At 37.5% G+C, this 20910-nt stretch overlaps 1 pseudogene; it reads left to right on the top strand.

The window, feature by feature from the left end:
• Positions 1–2915: 2915 nt before the first annotated feature.
• On the top strand, positions 2916–19637 carry LOC113611068 (UDP-glucuronosyltransferase 2B31-like; annotated as a pseudogene).
• The last annotated feature ends 1273 nt before the right edge of the window (positions 19638–20910 follow it).

The raw sequence follows: 20910 nt of genomic DNA, 5'->3' as shown, positions 1-20910 counted from the left end.
AAAAAAGATATTTTCTCAATTTTATGAGGTTTTGAGATAATTAACTAATTATAATGCTTTAAGGTACATATTTTGAAAAATGTAAACACAATGCTACCTTGTTTACAATCTAATTAATGTAATCGAAGCAATAATTTACCATAGTGCTAAATCGTTTATTCTGGCAATAAGATAATGTTATTTCCTAAAATGCTCTATAAAATCATAGTTTAATCTTTGGTTATTTTATACCAATGTCAAGATATCCCTTCACTTTTTTCATTATTATCAAATGATGTAACATAAAGGAGTTTAAGTAAACTCAAGATTTGGATACCTTGTTAGCAATTTCTGAGTTTATTCAAAAGAACTACCCTGGCAAATAAACAAATATATTCTATCTTGTAGAGACCAAAGTTTTTCTTAAACACAAATATTTACCTATTTAAATCATCTATACATTACTATATTAAATATATTAACAATCTGGTAATAATTTTAGGTGTGTAGAAGCTAAACCTTTGTAACATATCATATTTTTTCTAGTTTAAGTTTTAATAAAAACATATTTTTCAGGAGTTTGATGACCTCTGGCTTTTCCAGTCAGTTAAAATAACATGTCTTAAAATACTTTATTTTTAAACTATTTACTATTCATATGTGACTATATTATAGAATCCTGCTCAATTTTCTTCTGTATCATGACCATTGAAAACACTAATAGGTAGATGCAAGTATTTTGTACATTACATGCATACATATGTGAATACAAAGTCACTTTCTATACATCACAAAAAAGTGATTTATATTTTATGTTTTGATTTTCAAACTTGCTTGTTTTTTACAATGAAGGATTTGTTTCTCTTATGTTCTACATGTTTTACCAAAAATAATGATTCACCTGTATCTTAGATTTAACATACTCCCTAATTTAGGAGAATATTAACTGTATTTTAAACAGTAATACATTTGGGACTTAGAAGCATCTGCTGCCTATAAAATAGAGAACCATAAGTTCTGCAATGAACATTGAAACCCTACCAACCTGCTTCTCAATTTCATTTCCTCCCCAGGTTGTTTGCTTCTGAATTCCATTCCAATTCTACCAAAGTTCTAGATTCTGGCTCTAAACTTAGCCAAAGAGGCTGAGATCCTAATCTCTCATTGTCAGTTCCTGCCATTCATTTCCCCCAGAGACAACCTTTAATACACTCAGATGAAATCTTCTATGATATCAGCAATCCATATGACACCATGAAATGAAGGCACCTTTCACGCTTAAAGGAATTGTCAGATGATAAAATTATGATCTTTTCATGAAGGGAAGCCACCCCACTATCCTGGAGATCCTTTGCCCTCATGAACATGCCTCAGTTTAGACCTTGTCTCCTTTCCAGGACTCCTAGACATAAAGTCTCATCATGCAGATTATGATAGGGGAGATCCTAAAACTCATGGAGAGTTTGCAATAAACTAGATCTTTCTTCCTTTGTTGAGATAAAACTGCTATTTCATCGATAATTACTAAGAACTGAGGGAAGATTCACTGTCAAGGTGTCATGATGGTATCATCTTACCTGTGTGAGAGGTATAAGAAATCACTGCTGGTACTATTACTCCTGCACCATCCCTTTGCAGTTAACAGCCATCTTCCATTCCAGTCTTCACAAAACCCGATGCAATACCTCTGGAGAATCCTAACATGAGAAATGTGAATTTATCCATTACTTTCATATGTTTACAAGGCAAGATGATGAGGATATTGTTCCCAAATTAGTTGCTACACTTAAAAGCTTATATCACTCACAGAATGAATGTTTACTTAGAATCTGTATCCAAATCCTTTTCAAAGGAGATTCTCCTCTCATTTCAGGTCAATAGATTATTGATAGCATAAAAACAAATCTATCCCATGACATGCATCTTTCCCTTCCTACTTCTAATTTGATGGGAATTCCTGGTAAGATCATTTTAAAATATAACTTACCTGGACTACAAAGGCAGGATACAAAACAAAGTTCAGAAGAAGGTACTTAGAGGATAAATACTTTCTAAGAGTAAGTATTGGGAAGTACTGAAGAAGTGAGAGAAATATAAGGAATGTTGCAAATGTTCAGAAAAGGAAATGATCATAATTCAGAGATAATATTCTTCTTTTTTTTTTTTTTTTTTTTTTTTTTTTTTTTTGCGGTACGCAGGTCTCTCACTGTTGTGGCCTCTCCCGTTGCGGAGCACAGGCTGCGGACGCGCAGGCTCAGCGGCCATGGCTCATGGGCCCAGCCGCTCCGCGGCACGTGGGATCTTCCCGGACCGGGGCACGAACCCGTGTCCCCTACATTGGCAGGCGGACTCTCAACCACTGCGCCACCAGGGAAGCCCAGAGATAATATTCTTAAATAAAGGAAAGTAACCAAAGTTGATACTCAAAGGATACCCATGTTTGGATAAAAAGGAAAAAAGGGAAGGAATAACTATAGCCAAAAGAACAACAGCAAGCTAAATGAAATGGGGCTAATAAAACAGGTGTGAAAATATGGAGAAAGAAATGCTTGGAAATGCTCAAATAAATCAGAATATCCTTGTGTTGACACATGCTGCTTTCGTATCTGGAAACTCCCTACATACAAGGTAATTTCTTCTTAGCCTAGAGCCAGTAGCATTTACAATGATACTGGGATTTATTTTTCACACATAGAGGCACAAGATCATCTACGCTTTTCTTTATCTATTTGCTTTCCAAAGCCTCTGAACTGGAGATTAGCTTGCAGAGAAATTATGAAGACGTGCTCTTGGAAACAAAATCTTTACCTCATAGTCATTGTGACCTTGCTATGTGCCAGTTATATTTTAACTACTTAATTACTCCATACTGGATATAAGTGAGAGCTACCTCTGCAGTAAAGAAAGTTTATGAAGAAGGTTTGGATTTTATCAAGATGTCTAAGACATGGGTTTCTCTTCTTGTCCTTTCCTTTTATTTCAGCTGTGCATCTTGTGGAAAGGTGCTGCTGTGGCCAATGGAATATAATCACTGCATCAATTTAAAGACAATATGGGATGAACTTGCTCAGAGGGACCATGAAGTTACTGTGCTAGTATCTTCACCATCCTTGTGGGTCCCAATAAGCCATCTACCCTTAAATTTGAGGTTCACTCTACATCCTTCACTAAGAATGAGCTTGATTTGCTTTTTACAAAATGGATCAAGATATGGCCATACGAGTTACCAAAGAGTACATTATGGGCATATGATTCAAAGATGCAAAAAACATATTATGAATATTCTGATACTGTTCAAAAGCTCTGTGAGGATGCAGTTTTGAACAAAAAACTTGTGAAAAAACTGCAGGAATACAGATTTGATGTTTTTGGACATGCCATTTCTCCTTGTGTCGAGCTGCTGTCTGAACTACTTAACCTACCTTTGGTCTACAGTCTTTGACTTACCACTGACAATACAAATGAAAAACTCTGCGGAGGGCTCATATTACCTCCTTCCTATGTACCTGTTATCATATCAGAACTTAGTGACAAAAGGACATTTATGGAGATGGTAACAAATATGTTGTATTAGCTATATTTTGACTTTGCATTTGAGACTTTTAACAAGAAGTAGTGGGATAAATTTTACAGTGAAGTATTAGGTAAGTCTGGTTTATTTAGTACATTTTCCCTCTAGTAGATGGAAAGAAACCTTACTTCCTTTGTGTGGGTTAGAGTGCATATGTGTGTATATATATATATATATATATACATATAATTTAAAATAAAAAATAACTTGTATTTTCTTAGCTTTAGTGTCAAAATGGAAATAGAACGCTTCTCAGTCAAAATTTATCAACTATTCAAGAAAGCATGCAAAGTAATCTAGAACTGTGTGACACTGGAGATATCCCTCCATTTGACAATAATATTCCAATATGTGAATATTCTTGGGACTTGTTTATTTAGAAAGCTACATACTCACTGTGTTTTCGATAAACCATACTGTCTGTTAATTATTGTTGTAAAATCAACCATCCTAAAACTTAGCATTTAAAAGAGCAAACGTGAGAGAGCCTCCGGGAAGATGGCGGAAGAGTAAGACGCGGAGATCACCTTCCTCCCCACAGATACACCAGAAATACATCTACACTTGGAACAACTCCTACAGAACACCTACTGAACGCTGGCAGAAGAACTCAGACCTCCCAAAAGGCAAGAACCGCCCCCCCCCCAACGTACCTGGGTAGGACAAAAGAAAAAAGAATAAACAGAGACAAAAGAATAGGGACGGGACCTGCACCAGTGGGAGGGAGCCGTGAAGGAGGAAAGGATTCCACACACTAGGAAGCCCCTTCGTGGGAGGAGACTGCGGGTGGTAGAGGGGGAAAGCTTCGCAGCCGTGGAGGACAGCGCAGCAACAGGGGTGCAGAGAGGAAAGCAGAGAGATTCCCGCACAGAGGATCGGTGCCGACCGGCACTCACCAGCCCGGGAGGCTTGTCTGCTCACTCGCCGGGGCGGGCGGGGCTGGGAGTTGAGGCTTGGGCTTCAGTCGGATCTCCGGGAGAGGACTGGGGTTGGCGGCGTGAACACAGCCTGCAGGTGGTTAGTGCGCCATGGCTAGCCGGGAGGGAGTCCGGGGAAAAGTCTGGACCTGCCGAAGAGGCAAGAGACTTTTTCTTCCCTCTTTGTTTCCTTGTGCGCGAGGAGAGGGGATTAAGAGCGCTGCTTAAACGAGCTCCAGAGACTGGCGCGAGCCGCGGCTAAAGCGCGTACCCCAGAGACAGTCATGAGACACTAAGGCTGCTGCTGCCACCACCAAGAAGCCTGTGTGCGAGCACAGGTCTCTATCCACACCCCCCTTCCGGGGAGCCTGTGCAGCCAGCCACTGCCAGGGTCCCGGGATCCAGGGACAACTTCCCCGGGAGAATGTACGGCGCGCCTCAGGCTGGTGCAACGTCATGCCGACCTCTGCCGCCGCAGGCCCGCCCCGCACTCCATGCCCCTCCCTCCCCCCCGGCCCGAGTGAGCCAGAGCCCCGGAATCAGCGGCTCCTTTAACCCCGTCCTGTCTGAGCGAAGAACAGACGCCTTCCAGCGACCTACACGCAGAAGCGGGGCCAAGTCCAAAGCTGAGCCCCTGGGAGCTGTGAGAACAAAGAAGAGAAAGGGAAATCTCTCCCAGCAGCCTCAGAAGCAGCGGATTAAAGCTCCACAATCAACTTGATGTACTCTGCATCTGTGGAATACATGAATAGACAATGAATCATCCCAAATTGAGGAGGTGGACTTTGACAGCAAGATTTATGATTTTTTTCCCCTTTTCCTCTTTTTGTGAGTATGTATGTGTATGCTTCTGTGTGAGATTTTGTCTGTATACCTTTGCTTCCACCATTTGTCCTAGGGTTCTATCTGTCCGTGTTTTTTTTTTTCTTTTTTTTTTTGTTAATTTTTTTCTTTTTTTCTTAATAATTTTTTTATTTTAATAACTTTATTATATTTTCTTACTTTATTTTATTTTACTTTTATTTTACTTATCTTTATTTTATCTACTTTACTTTTATTTTACTTTATCTTCTTTCTTTTTATGCTTCCTTCCCCCTTCCTTCCTTCCTTCCTTCCTTCCTTCCTCCCTCCCTCGTTCCCTCCCTCCCTTCTTTCTTTCTTTCTTTCTTTCTCTCTACTTCTACTAATTCTTTCTTTCTACTTTTTCTCCCTTTTATTCTGAGCGATGTGGATGAAAGGCTCTTGGTGCTGCAGCCAGGAGTCAGTGCTGTGCCTCTGAGGTGGGAGAGCCAATTTCAGGACATTGATCCACAAGAGACCTCCCAGCTCCACATAATATAAAATGGCGAAAATCTCCCACAGATCTCCATCTCAACACCAGCACCCAGCTTCACTCAGTGACCAGCAAGCTACAGTGCTGAACATCCTATGCCAAACAAATAACAAGACAGGAACAAAACCCCACCCATTAGCAGAGAGGCTGCCTAAAATCATAATAAGTCCACAGACACCCCAAAACACACCACCAGATGTGGACCTGCCCACCAGAAAGACAAGATCCAGCCTCATCTACCAAAACACAGGCACTAGTACCCTCCACCAGGAAGCCTATACAACCCACTGAACCAACCTTAACCACTGGGAACAGACACCAAAAACAATGGGAACTATGAACCTGCAGCCTGCAAAAAGGAGACCCCAAACACAGTAAGATAAGCAAAATGAGAAGACAGAAAAACACATAGCAGAGGAAGGAGCAAGATGAAAACCCACCAGACCTAACAAATGAAGAGGAAATAGGCAGTCTACCTGAAAAAGAATTCAGAATAATGATAGTAAAGATGATCCAAAATCTTGGAAATAGAATAGACAAAATGCAAGACACATTTAACAAGGACCTAGAAGAATTAAAGATGAAACAAACAACGATGAACAACACAATAAATGAAATGAAAAATACTCTAGATGGGATCAATAGCAGAATAACTGAGGAAAAAGAACAGATAAGTGACCTGGAAGATAAAATAGTGGAAATAATTACTGCAGAGCAGAATAAAGAAAAGAGAATGGAAAGAACTGAGGACAGTCTCAGAGACCTCTGGGACAACATTAAATGCACCAACATTCGAATTACAGGAGTTCCAGAAGAAGAAAAGGAAAAGAAAGGGACTGAGAAAATATTTGAAGAGATTATAGTTGAAAACTTCCCTAATATGGGAAAGGAAATAGTTAATCAAGTCCAGGAAGCACAGAGAGTCCCATACAGGATAAATCCAAGGAGAAATATGCCAAGACACATATGAATCAAACTGTCAAAAATTAAATACAAAGAAAACATATTAAAAGCAGCAAGGGAAAAACAACAAATAACACACAAGGGAATCCCCATAAGGTTAACAGCTGATCTTTCAGGAGAAACTCTGCAAGCCAGAAGGGACTGGCAGGACATACTTAAAGTGATGAAGGAGAAAAACCTACAACCAAGATTACTCTACCCAGCAAGGATCTCATTCAGATTTGATGGAGAAATTAAAACCTTTACAGACAAGCAAAAGCTAAGAGAGATCAGCACCACCAAACCGTCTTTACAACAACTGCTAAAGGAACTTCTCTAGGCAAAAAACACAAGAGAAGGAAAAGACCTACAATAACGAACCCCAAACAATTAAGAAAATGGGAATAGGAACATACATATCGATAATTATCTTTAAATGGACTAAATGCTCCCACCAAAAGACACAGATTGGCTGAATGGATACACAAACAAGACCCATATATTTGCTGTCTACAAGAGACCAACTTCAGACCTAGAAACACATATACACTGAAAGTAAGGGGATGGAAAAATATATTTCATGCAAATAGAAACCAAAAGAAAGCTGGAGTAGCAATTCTCATATCAGACAAAATAGACTTTAAAATAAAGAATATTAGAAGAGACAAAGAAGGACACTACATAATGATCAAGGGATTGATCCAAGAAGAAGATATAACAATTGTAAATATTTATGCACCCAACATAGGAGCACCTCAATACATAAGGCAAATACTAACAGCCATAAAAGGGGAAATCGACAGTAACACATACATAGTAGGGGAATTTAACACCCCACTTTCACCCATGGACAGATCATCCAAAATGAAAATAAATAAGGAAACACAAGCTTTAAATGATATATTAAACAAGATGGACTTAATTGATATTTATAGGACATTCCATCCAAAACCAACAGAATACACATTTTTCTCAAGTGCTCATGGAACATTCTCCAGGATAGATCATATCTTGGGTCACAAATCAAGCCTTGGTAAATTTAAGAAAATTGAAATTGTATCAAATATCTTTTCCGACCACAATGCTATGAGAACTATATATCAATTACAGGAAATGATCTGTAAAAAATACAAACACATGGAGGCTAAACAATACACTACATAATAACGAAGTGATCACTGAAGAAATCAAAGATGAAATTAAAAAATGTCTAGAAACAAATGACAATGGAGACACGATGACCCAAAATCTATGGGATGCAGCAAAAGCAGTTCTAAGAGGGAAGTTTATAGCAATACAACGTACCTTAAAATACAGGAAACATCTCAAATAAACAACCTAACCTTGCACCTAAAGCAATTAGAGAAAGAAGAACAAAAAATACCCAAAGTTAGCAGAAGGAAAGAAATCATAAACATCAGATCAGAAATAAATGAAAAAGAAATGAAGGAAACGATAGCAAAGATCAATAAAATTAAAAGCTGGTTCTTTGAGAAGATAAACAAAATTGATAAACCATTAGCCAGACTCATCAAGAAAAAAAGGGAGAAGACTCAAATCAATAGAATTAGAAATGAAAAAGGAGAAGTAAAAACTGACACTGCAGAAATACAAAAGATCATGAGAGATTACTACAAGCAACTATATGCCAATAAAATGGACAACCTGGAAGAAATGGACAAATTCTTAGAAATGTACAACCTGCCAAGACTGAATCAGGAAGAAATAGAAAATATGAACAGACCAATCACAAGCACTGAAATTGAAACTGTGATTAAAAATCTTCCAACAAACAAAAGCCCAGGACCAGATGACTTCATGGGCGAATTATATCAAACATTTAGAGAAGAGCTAACACCCATCCTTCTCAAACTCTTCCAAAATGTAGCAGAGGGAGGAACACTCCGAAACTCATTCTATGAGGCCACCATCACCCTGATACCAAAACCAGACAAGGATGTCACAAAGAAAGAAAACTACAGGCCAATATCACTGATTAACATAGATGCAAAAATCCTCAACAAAATACTAGCAAACAGAATCCAACAGCACATTAAAAGGATCATACACCATGATCAAGTGTGGTTTATTCCAGGAATGCAAGGATTCTTTAATATACGCAAATCAATCAATGTGATAAACCATATTAACAAATTGAAGGAGAAAAACCATATGATCATCTCAATAGATGCAGAGACAGTTTTCGACAAAATTCAACACTGATTTATGATAAAAACCCTGCAGAAAGTACGCATACAGGGAACTTTCCTCAACATAATAAAGGCCATATATGAAAAACCCACAGCCAACATCGTCCTCAATGGTGAAAATCTGAAAACATTTCCACTGAGATCAGGAACAAGACAAGGTTGCCCACTCTCACCACTATTATGCAACATAGTTTTGGAAGTTTTAGCCACAGCAATCAGAGAACAAAAGGAAATAAAAGGAATCCAAATCAGAAAAGAAGAAGTAAAGCTGTCACTGTTTGCAGATGACATGATACTATACATAGAGAATCCTAAAGATGCTACCAGAAAACTACTAGAGCTAATCAATGAATTTGGTAAAGTAGCAGGATACAAAATTAATGCACAGAAATCTCTTGCATTCCTATACACTAATGATGAAAAATCTGAAAGTGAAATCAAGAAAACACTCCCATTTACCACTGCAACAAAAAGAATAAAATATCTAGGAATAAACCTACCCAAGGAGACAAAAGACTTGTATGCAGAAAATTATAAGATACTGATGAAATAAATTAAAGATGATACAAATAGATGGAGAGATATACCATGTGCTTGGATTGAAAGAATCAACATTGTGAAAATGACTCTACTACCCAAAGCAATCTACAGATTCAATGCAATCACTATCAAACTACCACTGGTATTTTTCACAGAACTAGAACAAAAAATTTCACAATTTGTATGGAAACACAAAAGACTCCGAATAGCCAAAACAATCTTGAGAACAAAAAACGGAGCTAGAGGAATCAGGCTCCCTGACTTCAGACTATACTACAAAGCTACAGTAATCAAGACAGTATTGTACTGGCACAAAAACAGAAAGATAGATCAATGGAACAGGATAGAAAGCCCAGAGATAAACCCACGCACATATGGTCACCTTATCTTTGGTAAAGGAGGCAGGAATGTATAGTGGAGAAAGGACAGCCTCTTCAATAAGTGGTGCTGGGAAAACTGGACAGGTACATGTAAAAGTATGAGATTAGATGACTCCCTAACACCATACACAAAAAGAAGCTCAAAATGGATTAAAGACTTAAATGTAAGGCCATAAACTATCAAACTCTTAGAGGAAAACATAGGCAGAACCCTCTATGACATAAATCACAGCAAGATCCTTTTTGACCCACCTCCTAGAGAGATGGAAATAAAAACAAAAGTAAACAAGTGAGACCTAATGAAACTTCAAAGCTTTTGCACAGCAAAGAAACCATAAACAAGACCAAAAGACAACCCTCAGAATGGGAGAAAATATTTGCAAATGAAGCAACTGACAAAGGATTAATCTCCAAAATTTATAAGCAGCTCATGCAGCTCAATAGCAAATAAACAAACAACCCAATCCAAAATTGGGCAGACTAAATAGACATTTCTCCAAAGAAGATATACAGACTGCCAACAAACACATGAAAGAATGCTCAACATAATTAATCATTAGAGAAATGCAAATCAAAACTACAATGAGGTATCATCTCACACCAGTCAGAATGGCCATCATCAAAAAATCTAGAAACAATAAATGCTGGAGTGGGTGTGGAGAAAAGGGAACCCTCTTGCACTGTTGGTGGTAATATAAATTGATACAGCCACTGTGGAGAACAGTATGGAGGTTCCTTAGAAAACTACAAATAGATCTACCATATGACCCAGCACTCCCACTACTGGGCATATACCCTGAGAAAACCATAATTCAAAAAGAGTCATGTACCAAGATGTTCATTGCAGCTCTATTTACAATAGCCCGGAGATGGAAACAACCTAAGTGTCCATCATCGGATGAATGGATAAAGAAGATGTGGCACATATATACAATGGACTATTACTCAGCCTTAAAAAGAAATGAAACTGAGCTTTTTGTAATGAGGTGGAAAGAACTAGAGTCTGTCATACAGAGTGAAGTAAGTCAGAAAGAGAAAGACAAATACCGTATGCTAACACATATATATGGAATTTAAGGGGAAAAATGTCATGAAGAACCTAGGGGTAAGACAGGAATAAAGACACAGACCTACTAGAGAATGGACTTGAGGATATGGGGAGGGGGAAGGATGAGCTGCGACAAAGCGAGAGAGAGGCATGGACATATATACACTACCAAACGTAAAATAGATAGCTAGTGGGAAGCAGCCGCATAGCACAGGGAGATCAGCTCGGTGCTTTGTGACCGCCTGGAGGGGTGGGATAGGGAAGGTGGGAGGGAGGGAGACGCAAGAGGGAAGAGATACGGGAACATATGTATATGTATAACTGATTCACTTTGTTATAAAGCAGAAACTAACACACCATTGTAAAGCAATTATAATCCAATAAAGATATAAAAATAATAAAAAATAAAAGAGCAAACATATCATTTGCTCATGATCCTATGAATCAGCAACTTGGGCTGGGCTCAGGGGAATGTTTCTTCTTTGAGGCTTATCTGGGCTTACTCATTAGCCTACGGTTAGTTATCAGCTTGGCTGCGGTGGATCAGTCCAAGAAAGTGTCACTCTCATGGCTGGGATTTGGCAGATTGGCAGGATACTATGATTGTCTCTTCCATGTGACCTGTCCAACAGAAAAGTTTGGAATTTTTCACATGACAGAAGAATTCTAGAATAGTTTGTATGAAAGTTTTAGGCCTAGATTTGGAAGTCACACAGTATCACTTCTGCCACCTTCTATTGGTAAAACAAGTCACAACGCAAGCCCAAATTCAAAAGGTGAAGAAGTAGCCTCCACCTCTCAATAGGAGGAGTTTCAAAGACTACGTAGCCATTTATAATATATAATAGTAAGAAACTTCATTAAATATATTTAAAAATCAAATGAAAGTCAGTCATGATTAAATATAATTTTAAACCTGGGTGTAGTAAAAAAAAACCTACTTCATGTACAAGAAAGTATGACACTTTGTGTAAACTTTATGTTTACTTGTCTTTAAAATTAAACATTTCTAGGGTTTCCCTGGTGGCGCAGCGTTTTAGAGACCGCCTGCCGATGCAGGGGACAGCGGTTCGTGCCCCGGTCCGGGAAGATCCCACATGCCGTGGAGCGGCTAGGCCCGTGAGCCATGGCCGCTGAGCCTGCGCGTCCGGAGCCTGTGCTCTGCAACGGGAGTGGCCACAACAGTGAGAGGCCCACGTACCGCAAAGAAAAAAAAAAAAAATTAAACATTTTATGAACTCATACCTGAGGTTCCTTTCAGCTTTCAGCATCAAAGTCTCTGATATCTTTCTTCTAGATTCAGTTCTTCTATTATTTTAATATCTCTAACATCTTCATCATCTAATATATCTATTAAGAAGGAAAATTACTTAGTGTGGATGAGTTGTCGCTGGGAATTATCTAGTATTACTCCTTCCCTCTCAATGGATTAAAAGTCATTTGCTAAGCAAACCTAAAACACTGGGGATTTATATTAGAATTATCAATGTCTGCTTTCTGATTCTACAACACCACAGTTTGAAAAATGAAGCAAAAGGCAAAGTTCCAGAATATTTTTCCTATCTGGATGATTTCTAATCTTGATTCTGTGAGTACATTCATTCAACTATAAATATTTATTGAGCTTCTTCTTGTTTGAGGGGGGGTGAAGCACAGAAGGAAATTAGTAAATATTTATTGAGAATTTACTCTTCTCCAGGAAATCTTCTACATCCTTTACATTTATTAACTCATGAAAGACACATATAGAAATCCTGTTCATAGGCACTATTATTCTCGTCATTTTATAAATATGGAAACTTAAGTAAGATAACCTACTCAGGTTCTCTTGGAGAAGAAGTGATGGAGATGGGATTAAAACACAGCAGTCTGGCCCCTGAACCTAAGCACTTGTATATTGCATTAACTGAAAGAAAAGCATGAGACTGTAATTTCAAAACTCCATGTACGATTTGGAGAAACATTGTGCTAAGCACCAAGTGTTCTGCAATATAGAAGACCAAGAAGATTAATTTTTCTTGATGTTGGTGGTCTTTATAACAAACACTCTCCATAGTCAGCATATACCGCTGAACTAACCAAACTTATTTTTGCCAGGAGAGATGCTCTCTCACCACCATTTACTCATAGATACATATAAAGCATCTTTGTGTTTGGGAAGTATTGTAAAAATTTTGGAAACTTAAGAAAAGTATCCCTTCCAAATTGATCTTAACCATCCTTGACAGAAATTCATAATTACTCTCAATGCCTAAGAATATTTAAAAGGGTAATTTACAATTACAAAGGAAATAAATATCCGAGTTATATAAACATTAAACTTTGATTACATATATAGTATATGAGGTTATAGGACATAGTGGCTTGGAGAATAGAGCCAAGGTCAAAGTCTCAGGAACAAATTCTGCTAAAAATTAATCAAGAATCACAGATCATAGAAAATAAGCTCTTAGATGAGATTCCATTGCCAGGGCATGCAAGGCAATGTGAAGGAAAACAGAGCATCAAATGCCAAACAATCAAAGTAGAAAGCTGGTTGGTGAATGAAGTGGGAGGATGAGTAGGCCTATCTGAAATAAAAGACTAAACAAATAACCCAAAGACCAAAGTTTCTAAGATAAAAATTAATCAGGAATCATAAGTCATAGAAAATAAGCTCTTAAGTGAGACACCATAATAAGCACATGCACAGCAATGGGAAGGAAAACATGGCACCAAATAACAATCAAAGTAGAATGCTGGGCTGTGAATGGGGCGGGTGCATTGGTCTGTGAGAATATGACTAAGCAAATAATCCAAAGCCACGAAAAAGCTTAGAGAAATTGTAGGTAAATAAGGGGACAGAGGTGAAAGCGATTGACACAAATAGACTTTTACAACCAAGGCAGTTTTCCAGTCTGACTTTCCAGAAGTTTTTTGTCATTCCTTGAAAAAGAAGCCATCACAGCATTGCTGATTTATTCTAGGAATAGAAACTAACAAAGGAGATCCTTTGACCAAGTTATAAACACTAAAGGAATATTTTTCAGCTTTGGGCAGCTGAGTCTCCTTTATCACTCATTCCCACTTGTTCATAATATTTATTTTTAGCTTTTCCAGTATTTATAATTTTTCTGGAGACCAAAGAGACAAGTTTAGATATGGGAAAACACTTCACAGTCTGAATCATGTGATACTTCCTTAGCCTCCTATCCTTTCTAGGCAGTTATCAAGCAGCCTTCCCTTTATATTAGATTGTAGTGATTGATACAGTCAGAATGTTTCGAATTTCCTAGGACAGAAAAAATAAATGACATAGAGATGGAAGTGAAAGACATCGTTTCATTTAGTGCACCTCATTCATCATGCCCTTTCTTGATCACAGATGGTCCAAGAATTTAGTCCCACAATAAGCTTTCTTCTTTAAAACATACAAGAAAGTGTGAGACTTTAAGTTATGCAAGGGAAGGCTATTCATTCTTAGTGATATATGCATCATTAGGGAAGCTTCTTAAACCACTGAGGTTTCTCTTCTTGCCTTTCTCTATACCCCTAGAGGAAATTCAATTTCCTATGAGTAACCTGTTTATTCTCTGGTGGCTAGCTAAGTGACACTGGAGACCAGATTGAAACAAGTGTGAACAGTGCAAATTCATCATGCTGCAGGTCCTTGTTTAATGTGGAAAGTCATTAATAATCTTTAGAAAACAATCTCTATGGGGGTGAGATCAAGTTGGTGAAATAGGAACTTACCTCCTCCCATGGACACACCAAAATACAGCTATTCAGAAAGCAACTATCTTTGAGAACAACTTGAAGACTAGCATAAAAGATTTCCCACAACTAAAGATATAAAGAAGGAGCCACAACTAGACAAGTAGGAGGAGCAGAGATGCAGTCTAACCAGGATCCACACCTTGGGGTTGGCCACCCACAAACAGGAGGAATATCACAACCACAGAGGTTCTCCTCCAGGAGAAAGGGGTCTGAGCCCCCACTTCAGGCTCCCCATTTTGGTAAGATAGGCCCCCAGAATGTCTGGCTTTGCAAACCAGACGGGCTTACATTTGAGAGAACAGGAGACCTTGTAAACAGAGATTCTGTTTTCAAAGTATGCACACAAAATCTCACACAGTCTGAGTCCCAGTGAAGAGGCAGTAGTTAAAAAGGCACCTGCTGATCTTGGCAAGTCTCCTGGAGAGGCATTGTGCAGCTGGGACTCCACCTAGGGATGGAGACTCTGGTGGCAGCCATTTTGGGGATCTTGTTCTACCATGCTAACACTGGCAAACACCATTTTGGAAGCCTCTCTCTAACATATTAGCACCAGGGTCTTGCCTGCCAGTAGGTCCATGGCAGTCACACAATGCTGGGTCATCCTTGGAAGATGGGGATGCTCAGTTAGTTAAAAAAAAACAAAAGTTTAAAATGTTAGAGCATTAAGTAAAAATGCACAAATATCATCAATGTGATACAAGCCCAATGTTATGCAGGAAAATGACCATTTAGAATGTAATATTCATCACATACTTAAATAATTACAGAGAGATATTGACTTAGAATTAAAATCTGTTAGTTAACTTGAACATGTAATACATGAAAAATGAATTAATCTTTAACAATTATTTGAACCTGTTTTCAAAGGTGCAGAGGGGAGAAGTTATTGTAAGCTATGTAAGTCTCTCACTTAACATGTATTTTTTCCTTCTCTTTTTTCTGTATATATGTTTGTTTAAATTATAAAACACTGGCATTATTTGTTCATCTTGACCAACACAGACTTGAAGCTTTATTGCTATATCTTCTAAGAAAAAATGGATACAAATTTACATATATTCCTTTTCCTATTTTCTTTTTCAGGAAGACTCACTACATTGTGTGAATTAATGGGGAAAACTGATATTTGACTGATAAGAAGCTATTGGGACTTTGAATTTCTCCACCCACTCTTACCAAATTTTGAATTTGTTGGAAGACTCCACAGCAAACCTGCTAAACCACTGCCAAAGGTAAACTGGTGTCTTGAATAGTTTTCTATTCCCAGTCCAAATACTGTCTTATGGAAAAGAAACGGACAATATATAAAATTTCTTCACACCATGTCCTCACCTATTATGTGTTTCAGGTTTTATTATCACTGAAGATTCTGAGCTACATAACAGTCATGAAAAGTAAGAGAGAAATGCAAGATTGTGTGGATATAGCCACTATAAAAAAGTCTTCCAACACATAAGAAATTATATTTTTTTCAACAAATGTGTATTCTTTGTCTGCTAGATACCAGATTCTACACTCCGAAATGAAGAAGGAGGGGTGAATGAGATAGACACAGTTGTAGTCCTCAGGGATATTATAGACTGGACAGCCAGAAAAACTATAAATGTTAAATAGTTATTTACAATCAAGTACAAATCACAAAATGCATAAGACTGAGGTAATGTGGGAGCTTATCTCTTGTATTTTATTAAAATAAATTGCAATGAGGTATTTAAAAGAATTAAATTCTGATAACGTGATATTAAAAGTGGAAATATGTGAGAGTATTCAAAGGTTATGGAATCTGGTGCTTTAATATATGGTACTATGGTAGCTAGGAAATATACAAAAGCCAAATCCTGCCGGTAGTGCCTTTCCTATAAAATATGGATGCACAAGAAAAAAAGAAGAAAAATGAGGGAGGGGGTTTACTTACCTACCTCATTGGAGTGGTGTGAGAATAAAATGGTCTAATACAGTAATTCTTCATTATATACAGATTCTGTATTTTCAAATTTTCCTACTCACTAAAATTTATTTGTAACCCCAGAATCAATATTTGTAGTACTTCATGGTCATTCATAGCTATATACAGAGCAGCAAAAAAGTTACTCACTGGATGTGCATGTTCCCAGTTAAGCATTGAACAAGGCAATCCTCTGCCTTTTTGTTGCAGCTCTCATACTGTAAATAAATGTCCTTTTCAGGTCTAATTAATACCACATTTTTGCATTTGAGTGCTTTTTGTTGGTGATGTCGCTGTTTGGAATGGCCCCCAAGGAGAGTGCTGACATGTTTTCTATTGTTCTGGAAAAGAAGTAAGAAGGCTGTGATGTGCCTTAGGAAGAAAATATGTTTGCCAGATAATCTTCATTCCATTCCATGAGTTATAGCACTGTTGGCTATGAGTTCAGTGTTGATGAATCAACAATATATGTTAAACAAGGTGTTTTAAAACAGAAACACACATAAAACCAGCTTATGTGTTGAGCAGTTGACAAAAATGTTGCGACAAGAAGCTTGGGTGAAACCAGGAGCAATGATTCATAACTCACAAATGACATGTTTGTGGCAACTTTATAGAACATAGTTACTAAGAATAAAAAGAATCGACTGGATACATAAAGCCCATACACAGTGCCAAGGACATAGTGCTTGATAAATATTAGCTATTGTGACAAATTTCTTAGTGCCCCTTTTGACAAAAGGAATTTGTCTCAGAAACCAAAGTAAGAAGAAGAAAATGTTAAAATTGTATTTGAAGCTTTAAGCAGTCTCACTAGTATCTAGACTGGAGGGATTCCTTCTGATATATGCACTTGTGTATGTGTCATACTGGCAAACTCATGATATTTTTTCCCCCAAAATTTGTTCTCATCATATTTGAGATCAAAGAACTTCACAGCACAAAATAGAACAGAAATTATTGTATCCTGATAATACAATTCATGGAAATAAGCCTCTCTCAGGAATTGGTTGTGGTGGTGCATTAAAAATCATCCAGTAACGCATAAAGATATAGCTCTATTTCAATCATGTAAACTGCCTGACCTCACTAGCTAGGCTTGGAAACAAATAAAGTAAAGTAGATATCAGAGAAGAAGTGCCTAGTTTAGTATTAACCTGCACAATAGGCTACAAATTTTAAAATGTAAATGAAAGTTTTCCATAACGTTATGTCATGAGCCCCAATTAGTTCATAGATAGCCTGATCAGATGTTTTACCCAATAAATCACACTCTCATGGAGTAAAATCCACCCAAAATAAACAATTTACAGGCAAAATCTGTCACATTCATTATAAGTCATAGCATTAATTCCCTTAAAATACCTGGGCCATGATCAGAAGTAAAATTAAATTTATACTCAAAATTTAAACATCCCATATAAAAATAATGATAATATTTGATATTGTAATTTCATTAGGTTTTGAATGAAAATAGAGAGAAATAAACTACAGGAAGTTTTGAAAAGCTATTTCCTTAAGAGAGATGAAATTAATATAGCATGCCCAGTGTTATCAGAGCATGAGGTAGAAAGAAAAAGGAAATAATATTTTAAGATAAGGAAAATTGCTTTCATCAGTCTTTTTCTCTTTCAGTCAATTAATGTAATATCACCAGAAGTTTAATAGATCAGAATCTTAACTGAGGATTAAATTTAGGGAACCCGTCAATATTGGGAATTTGAAACACCAATAAATAAATAATAAATTGTGATTAATAAATTCAGAGTCATTTATTTATATATAGATGATTTAACAAGAGCACTTTTGTTCTTTTACCAAAGCAATTATATGTAACCTCATAATCAGGTTATATTATCATATGTAGCCTTTATAATCAGGAAAGCCTGTACACCAAAAGAGACATCCTGAAAACTGCCAAGAAGAAAAGTAGACCAATTCAGTAACAAATACACTGGACATAAAATGACATAAAATCTCAAGAAGCCGAGCTACAGACAGATTCTCTGTTAGGAATTCAGGTCCTTTTAAATATTTGTCTTCTGTCAACTCCTCCAAACAAAACCAAAAAAAATCCAAACAAACAAAAAAAACCTTGTTGATCAAGCAAGGCTAGGTTTATTTGACTTATTATAGGAAACAAGAACAGTACTTTGACAGAGTTTTATTACTTTTCAGCAGAGGAAAGTCAGGGGAAGATAATTCTAAGGTGTTGGGCCCTGGTTGGCGATATCAAGGAAGAATTTGTAAAGTGAGGAACAGTTTGGAACTGGGCAAAGTTCAAGGCATAACTTTGAATTGCTGGACACAGTGAGGTCAGGTCTTGAATTTTGTCTGGGTGAGCAAGCCACGTGTTTTAATAAGCACACTGTTTTACTTGGTCACAATCCTGTCATCCTGGGACAAATTACTAAGTCATTGTTGCTGGAACTTAGCATTATTTAACACATAACTAGAAAAAAAATTCCTGGTCCTGCTATTGTTTGAGACATGGAATAAAAATTACACTGTTTTCAAAACTCACTTAAGAAAATTAAACCTGTGCTGTCACAACGTAAAATGTTCTTCACTGGAAACTTTCACTTTACTGCTGTCTCTTGTTGATAAGTAATAAATAAATCACCATACTTGCCTAGTAGTCAATGATTATACATTGATTAAAGAAAATAGATTCCATATTACACATCTCTTTCCAAGGGGGTTTAAGGTTTGGCATGTTAGAAGATGAGGCATTCTAACAATATTTCTCTCTTTAGAAATATACATATTCATTTCCTTCAAACAAACTAAAACAAGAATAAATGAAACAAACAAACAAAACTCTCTCTTTCTCTCTTTGCTGATGCCCCTTTGTAGTATAACAAATTATTTCTTTTCAGGAAATCGAAAAGTTGTCCAAAGCTCTGGAGAAGATGGTATTGTATTACTTAGTTTGGGCTCAATGGTCCAAAACCTTCCAGAAGGAAAGGCTAACATGATTGCATTGGCCCCTGCCCAGATTCCACAGAAGGTATGATACATTGCCTTTGTGCTGAACAACTACTTGAATGACTCTCTTTAATGTCTATGGAGTGGGTCCATTAAAATAGTTTTTGCAAGGGGGAGAGAATTTCATAACACAATTAGATCAAAATGAACTGGTATATCTGTTTTTCTTTTGAAGTCAAAGTTTTAAATGGTGCAAGGGGGACTCATGTGCTTAAATATTCCAATTCAAGTTTTATTTTGTTCTCAGAGACACTTCTGTATTAGAGGTTATGTGTGAGGTTTCAGTGCTATTAAGTTAATAGTAAGAACACAAGAATGTCCAAATCTAACCCCACAAATGATGATTTTTCCCAGAGGAGTTCCTGGGGGACTGTGGAAGTTCTGAGCAGCAGAGAGACATTGTGTTACAGTTCAGTTAGTACTCGATAGTCAATATTCAAAATAGAATTTTGAAAAAGGCTGAGTTGAAGCATAAAGATTCAAATCCTTCTTCCTGTTCCTGCTCTCTCTTTTCCCAAGATGAAAAGAGCATATATATTTTTTCTTTCTTTCTTTCTTTTTAAAACATCTTTATTGGAGTATAATCACTTTACAATGGTGTGTTAGTTTCTGCTTTATAACAAAGTGAATCAGTTATACATATGCATATGTCCCCATATCTCTTCCTTCTTGCGTCTCCCTCCCTCCCACCCTCCCTATCCCACACCTCTAGGTGGTCACAAAGCACTGAGCTGATCTCCCTGTGCTATGTGGCTGCTCCCCACTAGCTATCTATTTTATGTTTGGTAGTATATATATATGTCCATGCCACTCTCTCACTTTGTCCCAGCTTACCCTTCCCCCTCCCCGTATCCTCAAGTCCATTCTCTAGTAGGTCTGTGTCTTAAAACCAGTCGTTGAGTAAAAGACCAAGAGAGACCCCTGGGAGCCACGCTTTGTTTCCTGTTAAAGCAGAAAAGGGTGACAGTAAGAGGCATAGGTTCTGAATTTAAGGTCTCTTAGTCCTGCCCATTAACAACTTGGCCTATTCAACATACGGTTCTGACCAATTGGATTAACAGCTACTTTCTCAGAGGTGGGGAGGAAGAGGAGAGGCAAAAACTGGAAAGCATGGGAGTAGTCAGGGTTAGCACAGAGAAAATTACAGAAGTGCTCCCTGGTAAATCCTATAGTTATTTTTATGACAGTATAAATCCATCTGAGCTCTCTCACTAGTGGTGAACTACTTTCCACCTTCAGGCATGATCTAAACTGCCCCAAAACAACCCAAACAATTTTTATCTTCTACAGCCTGGAATCAG

Source organism: Aethalodelphis obliquidens, unplaced genomic scaffold, assembly GCF_003676395.1.
Source record: "Aethalodelphis obliquidens isolate GAN/ISIS:26980383/991018 unplaced genomic scaffold, ASM367639v1 scaffold67, whole genome shotgun sequence".
NCBI classification, from domain to species: domain Eukaryota; kingdom Metazoa; phylum Chordata; class Mammalia; order Artiodactyla; family Delphinidae; genus Aethalodelphis; species Aethalodelphis obliquidens.
The sequence above is the reverse complement of the archived record's forward strand: the minus strand, read 5'-3'. Positions and strand labels throughout refer to the sequence as shown.